This window comes from Hermetia illucens, chromosome 3 (genome assembly GCF_905115235.1).
Source record: "Hermetia illucens chromosome 3, iHerIll2.2.curated.20191125, whole genome shotgun sequence".
Taxonomy (NCBI): Eukaryota; Metazoa; Arthropoda; class Insecta; order Diptera; family Stratiomyidae; genus Hermetia; species Hermetia illucens.
Window position 1 is genome coordinate 140,236,946 of NC_051851.1, and position 22,941 is coordinate 140,259,886.

The 22,941-nt window shown below is 41.7% G+C and overlaps 1 protein-coding gene across 5 annotated transcripts in view; it reads left to right on the forward strand.

The window, feature by feature from the left end:
* Window positions 1–22,941, forward strand: part of LOC119651982 (gamma-aminobutyric acid type B receptor subunit 1) — a 768,875-nt gene that overhangs the window by 640,131 nt on the left and 105,803 nt on the right. The gene's annotated exons all lie outside the window — the stretch shown is intronic.

Here is a 22,941-nt window from a genome sequence, read left to right on the forward strand (position 1 = left end):
TATGTGATAGCCATTGTTTGACAAACGAATACTCTACAAATTGGGGCTATCACAAAATGGATTCATCTTTTGGGTCCCAAATTCTACAAATTTTATATTATTTTCTCCCACTTACTATATGAAGATTAGTCTTGAATTTAGCAGAAAATGTTCAACTGTCTGGTCCGCTTTATTTGGGGGAACAACCAATTATATGATAATTCTAACTATTATAGGTAAATGACTTCTATGGTTGCTATTCGCCCCTTGAAGGGGCATAACACAGCAACTACGGCTTCGCGTCCACAGTTTGCTGAAATGCGATTTAGTTGCATCGAGGATTTTCGGAGACTATTACACCCCTCTTCCGCAGTTCTGCACCATGCAGTCATGGGTTGAGCCACTCGTCGGCCCTTCTGGAATTCAAGTGAATGCTCTAGCCAACAGTCGAGTTGTGGCCCGTCCTTAATGTGCGACTTATACACTGCCACTTCCGCCTTCCGTTCAACACGTCCACAGCCTGTGCGCCGATAAAGTTTTTCGCTCGAGATTACACCACATCGTAAGCAAGTATTCACGAAGGTTTGGAGCTGTTTTGTAACAACGGCGGTCACTTTCCATGCCCTACTCCCATATTACAACACGGAAAGAACAACAGCACAGAACAGTCTGCATTTACAGATTTCAGACAAAGGAGCGAAAGCACATCTAGCGGTGTTATTGCGTCGAATGATGCTAACTACCATGTCACCGTCGGTAGAAACGACTTTTCCTCATATATAAATTGATCAATGCCTTTAATGCTCTGCGCATTAATGCATATAAGTAGGAAAAGTGCGATGTCAGACTGAGAATCTTAGTTTTGCTGCTGTTTATCTTCAGTCCGGCTTTGTTCCAATATTCAAAGCCATTTGGCCAAGGTAGATGACTCGATGAGAGGTAGATATGATTAGTGTAGTCGTGGTATTTATGAAAAAATGTCATGGTCCATTGAAGGCCTCATATCCCTCGGAGAAAGCAGCCCAACTTAAAATACCCGGTACTACTTTAAACAATCACACATTATAACAACTTGTTTTTACCCTCTCACCCAGGCCAGGAGTTACATAGAAATCATGGATGGAGGATTTTAGATTATTACTCAATATTTGGCAGCACCTTGACCAAGGGGATGTGCTATTCTGTTGGTAGAGGTGCCAAATTAGTGGATCTGGGTGGTCTTCGTTTTTCTTGATGAACTTTTTCATCAAATTGAAAATGTAAGTGGTTTCACTTTTGTTGCTTTCTAGTCTTTGAGTTGTAAGACATATGGGTGCAATGCATGAAAACTTGACACTTTCGTGTTTCGTGCTTAGTCATGACATGAAACCGGTGATCAACGAGGTTTTGATGATGGGTCTTACTAGGGTCTTGTAGGGAATCAGTTTAATTTTAGCCCTAAGAACTATTCTCTTGCGAAGAAGATACTAGGTCATACCAACTACGCCACCTTTTACTATTAGCGAACTGCAGACGCGAACTAAACTTGAAGAGTTCGCGAAACTTAGCACCGAAATATTTGATTGTTGTGGTAGCTCACTACTCTGCTTCCGCTTTTCATTTTCAGGTGTTTACCTTACTTTAATAATCTAAGTATTTTGATTTTCTCCCGAAAGTACAGAATTGCATTTTCTCCTCATTTATCTTACGCTTCTGGCTGGCAAAATCGTGAAATTTACAGATTCTCTACTTATTGAAGTGCAATGCCAAGTTGAGGTGAAATTGTCAGGCTTTCATGTGGCCATGCTGCGTATAGAGCCATAGTTCCTTTGACGAGACCTTCAAGTCTTTATCGCCACTATTCTGACGAATCGCCCCCGTTCTTAATGTTCCCATGCAACAGCCGCTGAGAACTATTCGAAAGCACTGGGGGATGAAGACTTAAGGGGGTCATCCCGTGTGTCGTATTCGCGGAATCGAATTTTTTTTTGGCATCAATTATATCTCGATATAGTGTAAAATATATGGGCAAAGTGATTTTTTGATCGTTCGGAAATTATATTGTTAAACATGTGATAAGTCACATGCCAGATTTATGTCGATCGCCGTAATAAAGCGCGTATTTATCGATCCGAATGACGTTCGAATGACTTCGCTAAAAGAACAAGAATTGAAGTACATGTGCTTCGTCAAGAAACCTAAGGTTTATGGACTAGGTATTGCAGATTAATGGTCAGTTAAGGTTTTATGGCTAAAAATCGCATTCTACTTTTTAAATGCGTTTTTCTCAAAACTGCATGTTGAAAATCGGCTGCCACCATAGCCCAAAATCTATCCAACGAAATTCTTTGAAATTTTCAGGAACCATTCAGAACATATTTCTACGGTCCACAAACTAGGATAATTACGATTCGTTCAGTAGTTTTTTTTTTTATTCATTGAAGAAGCAGTGCAAAAACACCAAAATTCACAAAAAAAAGTTTAACACGCCACCAAAAATTTAGCTTTTAACATTTTTTAATAATCCTAGTTTGCAGACTGTAGTTAAGTCTGTACGTTAAAATGCCGTTTACTTTTTTCTTTAAGATGTTTACGGCGTCATCTAGCGTGACAGCAGGAAAACACCTTTTTTTGGAGATGGGTGTATAAATTGCCCTGTATTTCAATAAGCAACTATGCGATCGGGGTGGAAAAATTACTATGTACGCTCAAGATATAAATAAATTTATGAAAAATTCGTATTTGTATCTTTATCCAATTCTTCACAAAAAAGTTTCTAAAGAAAGCCAAACAAAACGGCCTTCACACGGGATGACCCCCTTAAGAATAAAAGGCAAACAAATTTCGCGTAAGAATGGCAGCGTCATGACGTGGATAGCTGCATTATTTGAGTGGTCTGCAAATTTCCCTTATGCGTGGCCATCATCATCGACGGAATATGGATATAAATACATAAATGCTGCCATGATTGTTGAAGGTTGTTTCGTGATTTGCACACTGTTTGCATTCACTGAGATCTGGAAGGTATCTTTTCGCTCAGTCTTATGATTCCCCAAGATTGGGGTGTAGGTATGAAAGTATTATCTTGCCTTGCACCGTAGCTAGTCCTGCCGGATTTTAACCAGTAGCTTCCATGAAAGTCCTACCCTGAGGAGAAGATCACTTACTTGATCACTGATCATACTTCGCTCGTGATCAACGATAGTCAAATTGAATGATAATTTTCGTCATCTCCGAAATTCCATAATAGTTTAGATCGGCCCAGAGAGCTCATCGAGTTCAGTCTGCCAAACATACAGTTTTAAACTATTATTAATTTGCCGGTCTTAGAAACCACTTATAGGAAAGGACGAGGGCAGGGGTAGCATAAATACCAGCCCACGATAGGCCGACACAATCGATTTTAATTGTATAGTTTTCCTCTGTCGTCTTCCTAAGATATTCTATGTTTTCCGAAGTCAATCGCCTGCTGTGTTTTCCAAGGCCGATTGTTTTAGCTCTTTCAGCTTTTTTTCTCTCCTAAGCTGTGAATTTCTGATTTCTTTAATAAAGAAGGTATCGGCATGCACGATTTTGTAAAACGTGCTTTTTTTTAACTTTTAAACCCCTAACCTGAATATCTCGTTGCAGTTCTTCCAATCTAGATAAGTGGTCAGTAATTTCACGATGCCATAATTTGGTTATTTTTCCCGCAATTCAGCATAATTCCCGAGATATCACCATTTTTCCATATTGTAATTTTTTTAACATTACATTCCTCTAAAGATATTCGCATTTCCAGCAAGCCTTTGCGACGTTCTAAGCCCCAACTTATTAAACATCTCGTAATTCCACCCACTCCTTGCTTGCACTGCTAGTGAAGTCACCTTCGCTCTTACCACTTTTATATATTAACGAATATGTCGGCGTTTAAAGTTTTTGGAAAATTTGCCAGATTTTTGGCACTTCGACCTAATTTCCCGTTGTTTATAGGAAAGAAGAGCACACACTCTTGTGATGAAACTGTACCTAGTTGCCATAAGCCAATATGTTAAGCATAGTGCGTCAACCATACATATGCGCCACCGCTGCGGATCCTTGGCATTGTCAAGCCGGTAATTTTCTTCCATTGTTTTGCGTCACTTAGCTCTAGAGCGGCCTACTTGCCGCCATCCGGGAATAATGGGTTCTATTGCATGAATTAATCCGCAATGGAGTTCTCGCTCTTTCTCAATGTGTGACCTATCGACTGCCAGTTTTGGTTTCTGATCAAAACATCCTTATTTTTTATTGTCTAGGGACTAAGTATCCCAATAATATGACGCAAGCGCAAGTATATGGAACTATAGCCCTTGCGAAATCCATCAAGCCAATGATAAACTTAAGAGGATTTTCCAGTAAAATCTGAATGAATAGTATATACAATATGCTACACTATTATTAACTTCATTTGAACATAGACTATTATGAAGTGTATTGTGAGGCCTAAATTCTACATAGGGCCATCTTTATTATTTTCTTCAAATAATTCCGTTGAGAATAACCCTTGGGTCAGTTTGAATCTGTTCTTTTTTGCTTCTTATTTTCTACTTAAAATCTGAGAATTGTTTCGGGAAGTATTGGTCGAGAGCTTTCCCTTAATATCACACATGGTTATATTAGGGTGTCAGTGGTTGCTTCGAGGAGCCCTAAGCGAAACAGGAATTAGGCGCTTCAGGTCTTCTGAGCCAGTCTGTAACACTTATGAAAGATAGTCCCACCCTACCCTGAGGTTTCCAGAGAATTATTTATCTAGTATCTGTAGCCTAATTAGAGCTGGGTAATTGCAGGGAAATTGCCTGATGGTTTCTCCTTTCACTTCGAAACTTCAATAATACGAATTGCTGGTATGCTGAAACTTCACGATTGAATCCTGTTATAGGTGGGCCAAATTCCCCTTCATTTTGCGCACCTGGCTAGCTTTCACATTTTAAACCATGTGTGTCATGTGGCGCGAGTAGATTTGAATCTTCACGGTCTCCAGTGGAATGCCAACTGCGCCTACCGAGAGACTGTTAACAGTGGAGTTTCGCCTGCCGGTTCCCTCTATGGGCTATTGACTAGAATGACCATATTACGCTTCGGGCTTGCATTACGTTCCACCCAGTGTCACCAATACCCCCGCTTAGAATACACTGGCGTATCCTGGAAGACCATCGACTTGGCTGCTGTGTCCGTATCTGACATTACTTCTGCTCCAACTCCCCATACCATTTTTGGTCCATTGGCTAAGAATAATGTGTCATAACCTCGCATTACTTCGCCAGTTTTCCTCGCTGCCCTAGATGTAAAGCCTACAGCAAAATCGCTCTTAAAGCTCGGCTTGCGTGCGGTGTAGTTCGCTGAGAATGCTCAGATTTCCGGAGATGCTTCGTCTCGGATGTTACTATAGCCATAGAATTTTCCTGTCGAACATCTGTATCGGGTCTAAATTCACTTGCAGGAGTGCACTGAGGAATCTACTAGCCAGTCTCACCTGCACAGCGGAGCCCCCTCCCCCCCCCCCCCCCCCGCCTTAACGCGGTGCAAGGCTATAGAGGCCTTTTAACCCTTATGTTTTTAGTTGGCAATGACTTCGGATTCAGGATCTCACCCAGATATTTCACATTGGAGGAAAATGTTATGTTTGCCCATTTAAACGCGGGAGATGAAATTCAGGTAACCTGGTGGCAAATACCATCAGCCCCATTTTGTTTGGATTTATGCCAATTCCGGGTCTGACAGTCCACAGGCACTCCTTGCCCAAAACGCCCTCCTTAGAGAGGAAAACACCCCTAATACCAAAGCGTCACCATAAACCATCATCTTCACGCCGTTCCGGTCCAGTATCTGTAGAATTTCATCCATCATTGTCAACCAAAGCACCAGAGAAATGACATAGCTCTAGTCAAACGGCTTCCTCCAAGATGAGGTTGTATCCTCTCTCTTAGCATATCCATAATGTAAGACACACATTCAGTCCTGTTATGGTAAAACCTTGCTTGCTAGCTTTGGTAGCCACGATGTTGAATAAACTATAACGACCGCTCAACCATGCTAATTACCTCGTGAAAAGCGGTTTCGGTGGCTTTGTATTCGATGTAGGCGTATTGAGATTTGCTTTTTCTTGCGCACGGGCGCGGATATTTACAAAAATTCGATAGTCTCAAACAGTTGGAACTGCTGAAGCTCTGACTCGCTGGTGGGAAGAGGATTTCGTCCAGAAGCTCCGACCTTTTAGAAGAGGATGAGTTACTATGGTCCTTGGTCAGATTCTTACGTAGTTTCATAGAATCGCCGATGTATTCCATGTTCCAGTCTGGACCACTTCCTCTTAGTCCTAGTGGTCGAGCTGGAGCTTCATTTCTTGTATGGCTACTGGTATTTATGTATATAGCAGATGTCGGAAGTGTGTGTCCCGGGTTATCTTCTGAGATTGGGCAAGGCTTCATTCCACCACAGTGGGAGTATCGTTTTATGATATGTCGCGGGGCAAGAGACCCTAAAGCCGATTTCGAATACTTTCTTCAGAGCACCGATCTTTAACTCTAATTCGTCTGATGTGCCAATGTTACCATTGGGAGTAGCGGAGGATTTGGTTTTGATTAATTGATGTCGATCTCCCTGGGGTGTGCGAAAGAGTCGGACATCTTTTCAGCTATATTGAGGCTACAAAGCATCCAGCTGTGTTTCGAGAAAGGTTTCTAGCCAAATACTATCTAGTTCTGTAACCAATTGTTTGTTACTAGGATAATATTAAAGACTTTCTTCCACGGCATAATTCTCTGAGCTGGAGAAGCAAATGTTTGATGTACTGTCTCTGTAATTCACTCATAAGTTTTTATTAATAATGGAAACAAAGAGAGATTCAGATTTATATGCGCTACCCTCAGCATGGTCTGCAAGCCCTTCACACCATTGGTCTCATTTCTGGTCCAGAGACGCAATCTGTAATTCCAGTTATGCAAAGTGGGAAATATTGCCTATTCTTCTGGAGTTCCCCCTTCCGAATCACGTTCATGGGGATCCTGAGATTTTTAATACGAGTTAGCCTAATCGATGTGGATTTCTGGTAACCAGTAGCAGAAAGGAATTCATCCCGAGACCGGCTGCGTTTATAGGTTTCGCTTTCTCCTACTTTTTCAAGCGTTCATTATTATATTTCTTAAAGTTCGCCCGGTATTTAAAGAGGTCCTTTTCATTTCTCTTGTCAACTGTATGGACCTGTTTATTCTTCGTAATATCTTTCAGAGTGTGTTTTTGAACAGGATTTCAGGGGAATTCCGCTTCTTCGTTGGTTGCCAGCAGCCCCGACATTGTTATCGACCATTTCTCTTTGCTGGACCTGCGAGGCCGACGGCTTTAGGTATGAATACTTTCGCTGGTATGTCCAGTTTCCATTCCAAAAACCGGTCCCGGAAGTTCCTGCTGTTGGTTCGAGTATAGCTGTTCGACGGCTGGCACCAGCGGCACTGCCTTCGGCGGCTATTGTCTCCTGGCTGGATGCCACCAGCTGAGCGACAACACATGCAATGAGTTACATATGCTTTTATACCTTGAGTTTAAAGGGGGGTCCCTATATATGCAAAATATGGAGAGAAATGCTTTTTCACCGAATATAGTCGTGTAGGGTGCCAAATAAAAGGCCTCGGTTAATACTTTCCGAAGGCGATCTTAGTTTTGTTGGAAAAGGGAGGAGTGCGGTGGCGAGGAAGTAATCATTTCTTTAACAGATCCATTCTCAGGGCCTATTCAACTAAAAATTTTAAGCAAAATTTTTAACTGCTGCTATGTGCTATTGAGGCCCCAAAATAACTTCTATACCGATATCTTCTCAAATTAAATTAATATTAGTGCATTACTATGTTTTTGGGGAAGTAGTGTGAGGACCTCCTCTTCGATTGTATAGAGATCCCCCTTGAACTCCACGTTTTAAATCTGATCACAAAGTTTGCAATTTTGTTTGTTCGATGTGGTTCCATTAACTCCTCCTCGATAACAATAGGTACCTTTAAGTTTTAGTGATTACATCATTCTGAATTCAATGAACAATTCTCTGATATAAACCCCAACTTGATCTGATTTTTACGGACGATTATCCAATGCTTTCAAGTAAATGTCCTTTTTTTCATTTTCATTCACTCAAGTAGAAATGAAAGTCAATTTAAAGTCAATAATGGCCACACATGTGAAGAGTAGGACTCCAGGAAAAAAGCAAAAAGATGTGAGATTGGACTTTTTGTTCCTCCTTTCTGCAACAACAACCACATTCTTTGGCCCCAATTGAATTTAAATGTTCTTTTAATAGCTACATTGTCCCTGGAGGTGAAACTTATCAACTTACCTATTAGGCTCCAGGCTTTCCTCAATGCTTCCTCAAATGAAAATTACCGAGCATAAAACCTGAAAGTGAAAGAAAAGAAAAATAAATTACAACATCTTCGTCATCATCGTCGGCCAAGCTGGAGAGATTTCATGAAGACATTCCTACCCATCAGGCTTTCATTAGAAGTCGTCTCTAAAGACTAAGAAACAAGATATCATCCTGGTGACAGAGAGTAACAAGTGAACAATTACATCAAAAGAAAGGAGCTCCACAGCTTGGCTTCTTCTGATTCCTCCTCGTCTTCTTCCCTATGCGCTTCCTTTTCTCACGAGTTAAGTACTTGTGAAGGTACACTGCCAGGCTATCCCCAACGTGCTCTAGGCTATAATGACGGGATTATGTTTCAAGACTAACGCCTGCTAGCAATATTTTATCTTCAGACGATGACGTAAAAAAGTAGAGACGAAAGAGACCAAGGCTCTGCGACAAACCGAGCAAAAACACAAACTTTTCGTTTTGTGTAAGACTTTCGAGTTCCTCCGTTATTCGATCGAAGAGCACAATTTCTTTGCTCATCGATACTAATGAAGAACCAACCGTCCGTCTGTCGTTATTGTAACAAGACCCGGTAACGATATTTTGGAAACACCAACGGTAGCGTGTAGAGGTAAACCTACAGAAAACCCAGAATTTATCGACGGTTTTGCTCAATAAGGAAGATGAAGACAAAAGGACGAACGAAGGATGTCATTGTAATTAAATTTTCAATATTTGGAAACTTTGACATAATTAAATGTTATATTAAGATGTAGACGCTGCTGAAATTTGCAGAGGAATTAGCTTCTCCTCGATTGAGTCCTAGCAATCTTTATTTGGCGAATTAAATTTTTTTGAATAAGCTCGTGTAGTAATTGGCTCCGCTATTTGTAAATTGAATTGTTGCACGTGAAAGTTCAAACCATTTACCGGACACAAAACGAATAACGAATTTCCACTGAAATCTTTGTGCTCCTCATATTACCTCCTCCACATGCTAAACATGTGCCATTTGATTCTTTGAAAACTCTTTGAAAGTTTGCAATCTTTCCAAACGAAATCACATTTATTTGTTTAACAATTTAGCCTTGCAGACACAAAGGTAATAAAGAAAAAGACAAATTTAAAGGATTGACGTCAATCCTTGCCTTAAACGTCTGCTCATGAAAATATGCGAGGATAAAGAAAGTTTACCTTACATCTTTCCTAGGTCCTTCCTTAAGTCGGCATACTCGCAGATAATGTTGCTTTGAATATTCGAGTGAGGACATAAATACGGATTACAGAGGATGAAGGCTTGCCGAAGTTGCCGTCGTTTTTCCTTGTGATAGGGTTAACACTGGACCTGGATGTGGATCCTTCAATATTTACTTGAAAATCTCCGCTCTTTGTTGCTAAATATTAGCCTGCCCTGAAAGCCTTTTCTTCTCGCTCCAAGCATAGCAACTGAAAAGGATAGGCAGCTTTAATACTTGGTGAAGTGGCTTCTGAATTTGCATTAATGTAGTTGATGGCTGGAATCTTGATTGTATCAGGTGTGGAGCGAAGACGGGTAAAAATATTTGACGGATGGACTTTTCCATGAGCTGAAAGGCAAGGTTATTTGGAGAGCAGAGCATGGAATATTTAAAGGTTACCAGATTAGTGGATTTTGCTATCCCTTTTGTTGCTTCTAGGCCGATAAGGTCCAATTACGTAGGAACGGAACTTCGGAGATAATAATCTTTCATTATGACTCCAAGCAGGCTATCGCCGTAATAGTCAGGAAAGTTCAATATTAGTTCATACCAACCAGAAGGAAAATTGGTTCGGAAGTAATGTAGTATATAAATTATCAGCTCTCTGGCGGATGTGGATGATTTTGCTATAATTGTTATCCTCAGAGCTTGCATAAAAGTATATGTCTGATCCACTTTGTTCTGAAAAGAACATTCACTCGACTGATTTACAGATTAGATTTTATAGCAAAGTGTTTGGGTTAATTCAGCCGCCCTTTGGATTAAGTCATATGTAGTAAGCCATATATCAGCGCCAAGCTTTCGAACCGGAAGGTGAAATCCTGTTGCTAGCAGAGGGATTTGAATCTTAGGTTGCTTGTTGGATATCAGTTGCACTTAATTATTCCAAATCAACTTAATAATCAAGAACGAGCGCAGTATCTATAATGTTGCCTTGTAGTTGTGTAGTTTCCGCGGCTCTGTGACATTAGCCACATTTCACTTGCATTGTCCAGTGACAGTCTGACGAGAGAGTGCATTCGCTACAATGCAGCATTTCTTTATTTTTCTCACGTTTTAGGACTCTTCTCCGGTGCATTTCTTTCAATTTTGTAATCCACATCCCGACATCCGTTAATATGAAAAAATTAAAATTTTAAATCACCAATTTAAATTTCATTTTAATAATTTATTTTACCCAAAACACGACCTTTCATTTAATTACCTCAAACTTGACCACAGGTACCCACCATAAAATTGTAAATTGATGCACATAAGCTTGCACATTCTGCCTATTGAGCGTGCAACCTGCTATCGTTTGTTTCTGGCTGAAGCTTTGTTGTTATTTTCACGATGGGAAAATTTTATGTAATTTTTGCTTTTGCTACCAACTTTTAAGTTCAACATGGGGGTCAGCGAAAGCGATCTAGGAGGCCAACCGCCCATAGAAACTCTTTTGAGGACGACAGCTGATGGCAGCGAGTGCATTTGAATTTTGACTGGAAGAGTGAGTTGTATACTGACCATGAAAAAGAATGTTGAGTGCCTTTCAAGAATTATAAGGGACCAAAAAGGAAGTGGGAAATTTCTGACTCGGTTGATTACGTGGTGGAGTGAATAAATACTTTCGATGCTAGTCCAGACCGGTCTTTTGTTTTGGGACTTATCTCATTGTCTCTGTACCGTTTGTTTTACCTAATGATCACGAGGGAAGCTACTATTACTACATGTGGAAGCCTTTCTTTAAACACATATTAGATATCGGCCCAAAAATATGGAGATTCTTGGTAGTTATTAAGCTGTGGCTTAGCGACATCAGCGGTATTTCGTTCGCTTTTTCCGAAGTCAGTTTGATCAATGAACGCATTCAATAACGTGTGATATTCTCTTATTTACACATTTATTTTCTACCTCTTTTTGCCTGCGGTACACTACAGTACATAGTGGTAACCAATGTGGTCAGCATTGCGCTCCCCCGATATTATTATCCTGATTTGACTTACATAGTCATTCACGTGTCCGACATCCAGTCCAGATAACAAATCCCTCTGCAACCAGTGAGATTTGAACCGCCACCTTTAGCTATGATAGCTCAGTGCTGAAACCACTTTACCCATCCGGACAAAATATTGATCCTTCTCTCGAGTTTGATGCTCAGATATCCCTACCCTACTTCCCTGCGCGCAACCCTATCAGATCTAACTTTCATAAGGTGAACTTCCTAGATCAAAACTCAGCCCTGGCGACCATCAAATGGGTTCCCCTCCTCTCTCCTTTAATGTGTGACCAAGTACTCAGCACCTTCTGTACCATTTTTTTCTGATCTTCTTCCCTGTTACGTCCCCTCCTTTCCTAAATGCTTGCACTCTTACCCTGTCTGGTTCACCACTGAAGTCCATAAAAACTTTGTCCGAAACACACCTCGAGGAAGAAGTTCCTGTCTTCTAGAATCTATGCTGACTTTGTTTTTTGCTCATCAAGTTCTTAATATGTCAGTCCAGAAAGAAATATTTGGCCAGTGTTTAAGGCTCACTGAAGAATAGAAACCTCAAACCTTTCTGGTCCAACATTCGCAACTGCCTAGATATCGCCTCTATCCATTAAATTCTCGGGCTACTCAGCTAACTCCCCCCAACTGTCTTGTAATTTACTCTGTCGCTACTTTCCCTCAAGTCCGTATTCCCTCTGCTTCCTCCTCTTCCCGCCCACCAGTGTATGTAGCCTGCCCCGCATCGCCTACCATTCCCCTCCTTACTCTTCTCCTTGTTGAGTACCTCATTGGCAAACTTGTCAATGTCGGTCCTGGCTTCGGCGGTCTTTCGAACGTCTTTGAAAACTGGTCAATCCATCTCCTTTCCCATATCCCTTATTTTCAACAAACCCTCCAGAGAATGATTCTTCTGGCCTCCGAAAAGAGGCTCTCTTCATCCCCATTCACAGAAGTGACGATTGTACTTTTCCCGAGAATTACCGTCCAATTTCGCTCCTCGACTCCTGTTCCAAAATCTTGGAAAGGTACGCCAGTAATTGGTTGTTCACCTACTTTGGCCACCACGTAGTGAAAATGCAACATGGGTTTGTTAAGTGTAGCTCCACTGCTTCCAACCTGGTCGACTTTACCACTGCTCCCTGTTTGCTCCATGTCAACTACCTTAAGCTGTTTTCCGCTATATCGTCGCCTGTATTTCCCTTCAATTTAACCAAGGCACTCAGGTTCGTTGCTGCTCTCCTAATGGTTGAGCGCTTAAATCGTCTCCCATTTCCCTCTACTATTCTCTTAAAGGACATTCCTTATCACACTAAAACTCCACTCATGACCTCGGAGTCACTTTCGACAATAAGTTCCGCTTCGACATCCATTGCCTTGAAATCATCAATCGAGCAGCAAAATTGTCAGGCTTTATACTTCGCTCCGAGGGATTTTGACTCCATCCAACCCTCTTGGCTTTTTTCAATTCTCTCGTGTGAAGTACCCTCGAGTACTGCTTCGTGATCTGACCACCTTCCCGTAACTGTGATTGTGCCTGTTTAAGAAAAACTTGCCTTGTGTGGATTATCCCTCTCTCCGTCTCCGCTTTCTGAATCCCCCCATTAAAATCGGTTTACTGTCTGTTTGTCTTTGTTTTTTGGGAAAGTGGAAATCTTCAAAAGACACTGGCCTGGATACGCAAGCGGGTGGGATTTTTATCCACTAAAACCATCCACCTTTGCCCCGTGAAACCATCATAAGGTATTACATCACGGGGCAGAGTTAGCTCACTCTGGCTTTGTCACCTTTCTTCTCTACGTGGCGTGCGTAACCGCGTTTTTCTCTTCTCCTCTGCCTTTCGCAGTTTGTTTTGGTTATCATAGAGTTCACCGTATCCTAATTCTCTTGACGCGCTACCATTTAGATCTTCTGGTACTAGCGCCACTCCTTGAGACTCCTCTAGATTCCTCTATCTATAATTAATCTTTATCGATTATAATTAATTTCACCGTGTCGTCTCTTGAACCACTCCTTGATGACAGGGATCAGCCTGTAAATCCCGTTTCCACCGCTCTTGCCATTTATTTTCGGATCTCTCCTTCTCAGGGTTCTTCGTCTGCGATAAGGGAGAAATTGGCTTCGCATTGTATTTGTTCGCCATCTCATCTGTGAAGATGTCAATCGGTATAATTCCCGAGATCACCAACGCGGCATCATCTGAGACAGTTCAGAAAGCAGAGCATACCCTCAGGGCTATTCTCCTGTAATTCAACGCGTTTCTTAAAACTGGGGACACGTAGAGCGTAATTGAGTTAAACACCCTGGCTGTAAGCAATCTAGAGGTATACCCTGGCCTCCCACATTCGGCATCATCGGCATCATTCGTTATGAGTACGGCTTCCGTTTTTCCGCCGGAAGTGTAGGACCAGAGCTTTCTGGTTTCGCCTGAGTATAACTGAGCTCCTTCGAGACGTTTTGCGACAACAACCAGCGGTAAGTTGTCAGCATAACCCAGCACCGTGGCTTTTTCCAGAATTTGTAATTTGTTTTTCACCGAATATATTGTAGTCATGTGGGATATCAAATGAAAGGTTTCGGTTAGTACTTTTCGAAGTCGGTCATGGTTTTGATATTTGTTGGAAAGGTGGGGAGTGTGGGGGCTCGAACGTGATCATTCCTTTCACGGACCCATTCTCGGAAACTACGCAACCCAAAAATCTGAAGAAAAAGCAAGTGGGTGCCACTATGGTGCCTAAGCTCCAAAATACTCTTTGTATCGATATCTGTTCAAATAAAGTTATTAATAGTGAATTACTATAATTTTTAGTAATTAATTCCACTAGCCTCCCTTAAGTTCATACTAGAATCATTAAATTTTGCAGCAAAATAACGTGGAACATGATCCTACCAAGTTTGGTGGAAATCGCACTATTATTAACAAATTTATAATAGGTCAAATTTTTCACTTCTGTGCAAATTCAAGACTTTGAATATCAGTATCACGCGGAAGTGGATACTCTCACATAATAATAGGACAAACGTCCCTTCAAATGTTTTTATAAAAGAAATACACAAAACCTTTCATATTTGAAGCGTTCAGCATCAAGTTTCTCGACTTGTTTAAGCTTTCCTCGGGTCTGATAGACTGCTCCGCCTCTAACGACACTTCTCTGCTTTAAGTAGTCTTAAGCGTAGGTTAAGCTTATTCCTCCTACACCTGAGGGCAATACGTAACTGGAATAAAAACAAGTCGGAATACCGGAAGCTCGCGCTTCGGGTATAAAGGTTTTGTGTTCATCTTATGTAAGAAATTTCAACGCACATTTTTCTATCCGTATATAGCTACAAACCCAACATATTGCTTCATATTTTTCCAAACTACGAGACATACGTACATATTACAGCCATAGATATTACGCTCACCCTAAACAAACAAACTGCCTATTTCCGAATACCGTACACATATATGCACGTATATAAATTGATCGTACCCATATTTCCGATTTACTTCTTATATCTATCTGAACAGGCACTACCCACAAAGTTCATTAGCACGCATATACTATATACCTACATACACAGTTGATATTCATATACAAATGACTAAAAAACTAAAACCAAATAATTCTTTGGGACCCCATTCATAAGAACTCATTTGGTTGTGGTATTGACGAATTGATATGTGATGATGACGTCATGCAGTCATGCATGAAGAGTGCCCGAAATTCACAAAAAATGGTAAAGTTTTACCCCCTATAACTTTGTCAATAATAGTTAGATTTTCTTCAAACTTGACTAGCTTGTGCACTATGTTCTTTATTATACGCATGCCAAATTTTATACTTCTGGGATGAATATAAGGGGGGTTGCCGGGTAAATTTCTAAAATGTGGAAATATACTATTATTAACTTTATTTGCGCAGATATCGGAACCGGATATATTTTGAGGCCTAGATTTCGTGGAGATGCACTATTGAGATTTTTTTCAGATTTTTCCGTTGGATAGGTTCTGAGAACGAGACCTGTTACACTTTTTGGGGGTCATATTTTGAGCCCTCACTCCCCTATGTTTCACCCAATATCAAATATTGAACCACTTTCGAAAAGTACTAATTGAGACCTTTCATTTGATACCCCACATGGCCACATTTTATGAAAAAAAATTTTGCACCTTCCTTTCACATGTATGGGGAGCCCCCCCTTAAACTTAAGACAAAATGGCGTCAGTTGCTGCATGTAAAGGGAACGGCAGATTACATACTCCTACCAATTTTCGTGACAATCGGTTCAGCCGTTTCCGAATAAATCGGGTGTGACAGACAGACAGACAGACAGACAGACAGACAGACAGACAGACAGACAGACAGACAGACGGACAGACAGACATCGAATCGATTCTAATAAGGTTTTGTTTCACACAAAACCTTAAAAAGGTTATCAAATTCCGGGGCCACGTAGGTTGCTTATAGGTTGCTGGTTAGCTGCATACTGCTCTACGGAGCGCCAGTTTGGGGAGCTGCAAAGGATGAGTGTGGTATGTAGGAGGGTCGCCATAAAATTGTGCTGTGGCCTTGGACCCATGTCAGGCAAAGCGTCTTAAGCGATAACCGAAATGATGCTGAACGACATACATAAAATGACGCGTATGGGTTCGGTTTTTCCTTTGATCATCACGTGAGAAATGCTGAAACTTAGGCATAATTGAGCAGGCGGCAACAACGATGGAAACGGGTGGAAATGGGCCGATGAGCCCATAGACTGATGTTCAGCATCAAGGTGTGGATGCAGAGAAGGGATGGGCAGATAAATTGTGATCACAAGCAATTTTTCGCAGGACGTGGCTAATACCGTAAATACCTGTATAGGTTTAAGCTGGACAGATCACCTAGCTCTCAGCTACGACGGTATTCCGCCAGAAAATATCTTCTTCTATTGTCCTAGATTTTCAAAGGAAGAGTCCAAAGGAAACACTGGGAAAGATTGAAGCACCGGAAAGTCTGATTGGGGAAAATTGTACCAGGAGAGCTGGACTTCATTTGCATACTAGATGGATTCAGTGTAGTTTGAGATAGATAGGAGGTGAGAAAGGAGCGGTTACGATTGCAGTCCATGGGCGAAAGGAGAGACTACAGCCCACCCCACGACGTGATACTTTGTAGCGGTTCCGTGCTCTTATGGGGAAATGAGAAGGACTTATTGTATTGGTAAATGTACATTTTTTTTCCTCTTCACTCCTTTTGTGGAGTATAGTGCATTCACACAATATCAGGTTTCAAGTGGTAAGCCTACAGCAGCACGAATACGAACACAAACATTCAAGGCGAGCGGGATTCGAACCCCGGTTATCGAGATTGAGAGGCTGACGCTCAACCATTACCACCACCGCACACGTCAATTTGGCTAGACAAAATTTAGAATATTTAAATTGCAAACATTTATGGGAGCAGCACCCTCTTTATGTAATGCAAAAGCTTTTACCACAATTTTTATAGGTAAATTACTCCCTGACTACTTGCACCCACAGTTTACAACTATAATATCCTTTTTAGCAAACTTTTGTGCCAACTTCCCCCTAAAGTTTCCTCAGAACAATTTGCAAACTGAAAATTACATTTGTTGTGTGGAATGTGCTAAAAATACTTCAACAGCAATCATCTTAAGATGATGTGAATAGAGCGAAGAAAGGAAAATTTAAAGAGGAATAAATAAGCTGCAAGTACCGCTCATAAGCACATGTGAAAGTACACATATGAAAATTGAAAATTCTTATGAGAAAATTAAGTTTCAACATTCAACGCTCTGATGTTAATCTCACAAAAAATGTTGAATGTACCTCGTTTGTCGCCCGCTCGACAAGAACTGGAAATTGAAAAGCATCCAATCAGAAAGACTTTTCCTCTTACTTACCCTAAAATAAAGTCATTTTCTTACCTCATTCACTGTTCTTTCCACCAGTAACTATACAGTATTGTGGCAAGAAGAAAACGTCAGTAAATGCTTCGAATATAAACACCTCCATTTCCTTTTTTCGTGCGAATAAGATGACAAAATTGTCAAGGGAGAAATGGTGGCAGCTCGGCTGGAGATAAAAACATACATATCTTGGGAAAAGCAAAAAAGTGTGATGGGGAAAGGATCAAGAATGAGAAGATTGCTTTTCATTTTTGCTGAATGGAAAATATTGGTAATGTTGAATGACAAGGGTTCTTGTTAACTTACTCATCCCTGGTACCCTTCGATGGCTGACTTCTGCGCATTCTTCCCAATGGCTTTGCCTTGACTTGATTTTTAAAGATAAGCCATTCATGAGTCAAGGAAACATCAAAATGCGTGACGTTACTGAAAGAATCAATTGATCGAGCCTATGCATAGGAGAATTATGCATATTCATTTACATGAAGAAAATATAATTTGGGAATGGGGACCACCTTTTGTATAATATGTATTTCAATCCCCACCACTTTCCATAAAATTCGAATCTGGGATGTTAACTAATCCTTCTATAATAGCGTGATAAACTCGCTTAAAGGTCTCTCTCAACGTAATGAAAGCATAGATAATTCTTCGATAAAAGATGCATTCTTGGAAGATAGATTCCTAAAGAATCATAGACAATAGGAGCTTGGGGTAGCTGCATGATATGAATCTTGTTTTTAAAACAAAAGATTATATTCTCAAAGGCAATCAATGAATCCTCCATGGCTAGACTTAAGAGAGTTGATTCTACCTTGACTTTGTTCTTTCACTAAATTAAAAGGATATTCATGAATAATGCAACCATCAGACTTGAGGATATGAACTGAGTAACTGAAAATTTCGTAGGTATAATTTCAGACCTAATAAATGTACAAAAAGCATTGAGTGTGAAAGCTCCATTAAGTTATGAAACAGTCGAAAATGGGAAGGTATTCAAGTTGCATTCAAATGCATACATTTGTTGGATTTGTGAATGATGATGTACGAAAAGGAGAGTACAATAAAAGTTATATCAGAAAGGATCACTTTCGAGGAGTTCTAACAAAAAGTGCCTTTGTACGGCGAATAAAATATGTATCTAAAATACCTGAATGCCAGCAGCTACTTTCGTAATGGAAAAGAGTCGGTTGTATGGAAAACTTTGAATGCAGTAAATGGCAGCCTAAAATGGTGGTTTTTCACGCTTTTTATTGCACTTTCGAAATAAAAAGTAAAAATTTTTCCACATTTCATTTCTGCATTGCAACACTCGATTGCAATTTCATTACTCCAGTAGGTAACTGAAAGCCGCTAAGCGATCGAATTAACCTGAGGTTATATGAATATACTACAGAAGAAGATGGTTTGGTTTTCTATCACTCCTAAATGGGATATAACACGTCAACCACGCCATCGTTAACGGTTCGCTGAAATTATAGCCCCAGGTTTCATGCAGATAAGCAAATCAGCAAATCGCGACATTGCAACACACAGTGGTAGTAGTACCCCACATGCCTACATATATTTGGTGACAAAAAACGTTGCACTCCCTTTTGCATATATGGGTACCCCCCTTAAACTCATCTTGCTCAATGCATGCGTCGGCGTTCACAGTTCACCTTTCCACCAAATCTCATGTCAATAGGTATAACGGTTTCTGAGGAAAGTACGTATGACCGGGAGATGGACAATGAACCAATTTTAAAAATAATTTGATTTGGACAAAACCTTAAAAACATATTAATTATAAAAATAGTCCACAAGAGTCGACATCACCTATTTTCTTGCCAGCCTTCTGGAATTTCCTTTCTTGTTGCAGCCTGTCTTCAAGCTTGTCCTCTCGAGGGTAGGGGTCAACGCCTGTAGGAAGTCTTGTTCCGCTGCAGGGTTCCGCTCAAATTTGTTTAATTGTTTGATAAATAAATGCTGTACTGACGTAAGCATGTCACGGGAATTTCTCTTCTCTCCCTCCCCACTGACTGCGGTGTCGGTAAGGGTGACGAAATCCGGAGGCGTGATTCCTCCAGTTAGAGGCCCAGTTCGCGTTGGCGCCCGTTACGATGAACACCACTAAACAGAACCACGCCCTGTTAGCCCGGAGAGAGAGTCGGTTGTGCTCATCGTCAATGTTCCGAGTGAGTGCTCCTGTGCGCACCTCAAAGACTAGTTCATCAGGTGCCTTTTGGGAAGGTAGACAGCAACACTGGCGATGGCACCTTGCAAGTGGGGATAAGGTGGCTCCTGAAGTCCTTGGGGCTTCAACAATTGTTGGGCGGCACGCAGGCCATACGAGTATGGGCCTTAGCGGTGTTGGCGTAAATGCTGATAAAATTCAAATGGTGCACGCGCGATCCATAATAATAATAATAATCGTTGGCGCAACAATCCATGTTGGATCAGGGCCTTGAAGTGTATTAGAGCACTTCATTTAAGACCGTAACGGTACACTAGGAGGCAATGTGGTCAGCATTGCGCTCGCCCGAGATTATTACCCTGATTTGACTCAGGTACTCATTCACAGCTGAGTCGACTGGTATCCGACGACAAATCACGAAACAAATCCCACTGCCACCAGTGAGATTTGAACCGTGACCCTCCGTACGACAGCCTTGCGCTCTAACCACTCAGCTATCCGGACATCCGCGCGATCCATGATCGCAAAAATATCGCGCAAGGTCGCGTTGTTGATCATCACTATCTCCATTCCAAACCTAACGGGCAATGGCGAACTTATGGAGATTATAGACGCCTGAATGATAAGACTATTCCGGACTGATGTCCCATTCCACTCATCGAAGACTTTGCACATTACTTAGCAAACTGCCATGTTTTCTCTCCCTGGGATCTCGCCAAGGCTTACCACCAAAGCCCTGCAGCTCCTCAATATATTCCAAAGGCGAATTGCTGCCACACCTTTCGGACTCTTCACGCGGATAACTCTTGGCCTATCCAATGCGGCGTAAATCCAGCGATTTGCATTACGACGCCTCTTCCACCGAGTCATAATATTTGGCATATCTAGAGTGCATTTTTAATGCCTCCTTGATAGTGGCCTAGTTTTCAATATTGAATAATTCAGATTTCTCAAGCAACAGGTGAAAATTTTAGGTCATTCCATCATTCATGACGGCATATAACCCCCTCCCCTCTCTCCTCCAGACAAGGTGCAAGCGATCGCGAACTTTTCGCTGCCTAATAGGGGTTAAAGATCTAACAAGGCTCTCCATAGCTGACCACAAAGCCTTAATCGATGCCTCCCAGTCTCGTCCTAAAACCTTTTCAGAAGCTATCCAAGCGTTTGAAACCACCAACCAGCAGCTGCTAGACGATAAACTCTTGGCATTTCCTGACATGCCGGTTACCTTGATCATGGGTCTCATAAACTTATAATTTTTAAAAAATATGACTAACGATTCGTCCAGTGTAATGCCAACTCATGAGACGCTGCCTCTACCCTGGGAGCAGCGTGACCGAAAATGTATAATCGCAAATATAACATAAGTGGGAATTATATCCAAGTGAAATCCGCCTTTATATTCAGACACAAATTAGGTCGAAGCGAAATTATTTTATTTGAGATGTGAGGGAGTCCTAAGTTCGCATCCAGTTCATGTCAGACCACGCCAATTGGGAAGAACTTTCTTCCACATTTGTTGTCCACGGACCCCTCCTTTGAGCCAAATACTCAAAAATTTCAAAAGTGACTGACGGTCTCCCTTAATTTTCAAACAAAATATTCTAATTTTCAATTTACGGTAAAAGCCTGGCAAAGCGTCCCGTCTTCTTGCCAGCTCTTCTTCCTAGTCTGTTTTCGGACTCCAAATACAAGTTCATATTTCCATTATTACCTGCGATATTTCCGAAAAGTGGCCTAAATCTTTATTATTATATTCTACCTTCCGGCTGTTTATGGTGAGGAACTGTATGGCGCGGTGCACGATCCTGCGCACACGGCATTCAGACCACGACCTGGCAAGTATTTGCTTCTGGCCGTCCATGAATATGGGCGTGCATTTTTGGGACAGAGAATGCATCGCACGCCAGAAGTGTATGGTCAATAAGCATTCCAGGAAGGACAAATGAGTACCATCACTTATCCCGACATTGTAGACCCTTTCCGGCTCTCGCATCGCACAAGTATTGCCTCACGATTATCGATAGATTTATGGGTTGGCCTGAGGCAATACATCTGAACACATTACAACGCAGTCATGTATTCTGTCATAATAATCACAGACGAGAGAATGTAGTTCGAATCTGCCCTCTTTTCGGAGCTCGGAAAACGCCAAGGATTCAAACGCCAGCGGAAAACCGCAGTCCAATGAGATGAGATGTCCGCAGTCCAATGAGATGTAGGAAAGGCATCCTACGCTGAAGGCAGCTATCATGACGCGCGATGATCCAATCTGGTCGTAGGTCCTGCTTTTCATTCTGCCCTCTTCTCTTCTACCTTCGAAGAGTTTGTTGCCAACCTTGCTAATCTGGTATATGGAGAGAATCTACGACTTGGAGAGACCGAAATTTTGCGCCTGCTGAGAGAGGCCGCTGTGAAATTAAAACCGCCTCCACCAACTCATCATGCGCAGTTAACGGTTAACACCTCTATGGAGCTCCTAATCTGAGCCCACGCTCTGGTGAGGGCTGATATCACCCAGAAGTAGCTGCAGCCGTCATACGACAGCTCCTATAAGATCCTCGAGCGCGTGGAGCATTGGCTCAGTCTGGACATCCCAAGTCAGTTTCCTTGAACAGACTGAGACCATACTTCCAGCAGGCTGACGGCACTGGAAGGAACCGGGAGCAATGCGTTCGTTTTAACGTCCGCGTGCCGGCCACAAGCAGCTAAAAGAAGTCCCAATGAGGAGTCCCCTTTTCCCGTTCATCAGCGAAATATTCATGACCAACCTGGAAGCAAAGTTAATTTCGCCGGATCGGATCCCAAGATTTTGGAGACGATATCTGCGCTGCTATCATGAAAAATTATGTGGAAAGAACGCTCCTGCAGTCCTGTATTGAGTTCACCCTGGAGTTGGAAAAGAAAGACCAATTGTCTTTTTTGAACCTGCTGTTGAAGAGGAAGCAAAAGAAAGTAGATCTGGAAATCTTCCAAACACCCATGGACACCAAACGAGTTATTCCCAGTACTTCGAACCACGCTAACCAACGCAACTACCTGATTCACCGGATGCTAACTTTTCCCGTTTTCTCGGAGGTTGTGAGTCAGGAGACGAAGCATATTTTTGAGGTTGCGAGACTGAAGGGTTACTCCGACCATACCATCAACAGCTTGGTTAGTAAAAGAAAGAGGACGGTCCAACGATAAGCTCTCACCAAGCTGACTTCAGATCAACAGTCCAAACGGAGAATAGCTTTGGAATTCAGAAGAAAAGACGGGTGAAACATGGTTTGGACGTCGTCTTCAGGAGCAGAAACAAGCAGCTCAAACCTCTTTTGGGGTCGACCAAATGGCCAAGTCTGGGGTA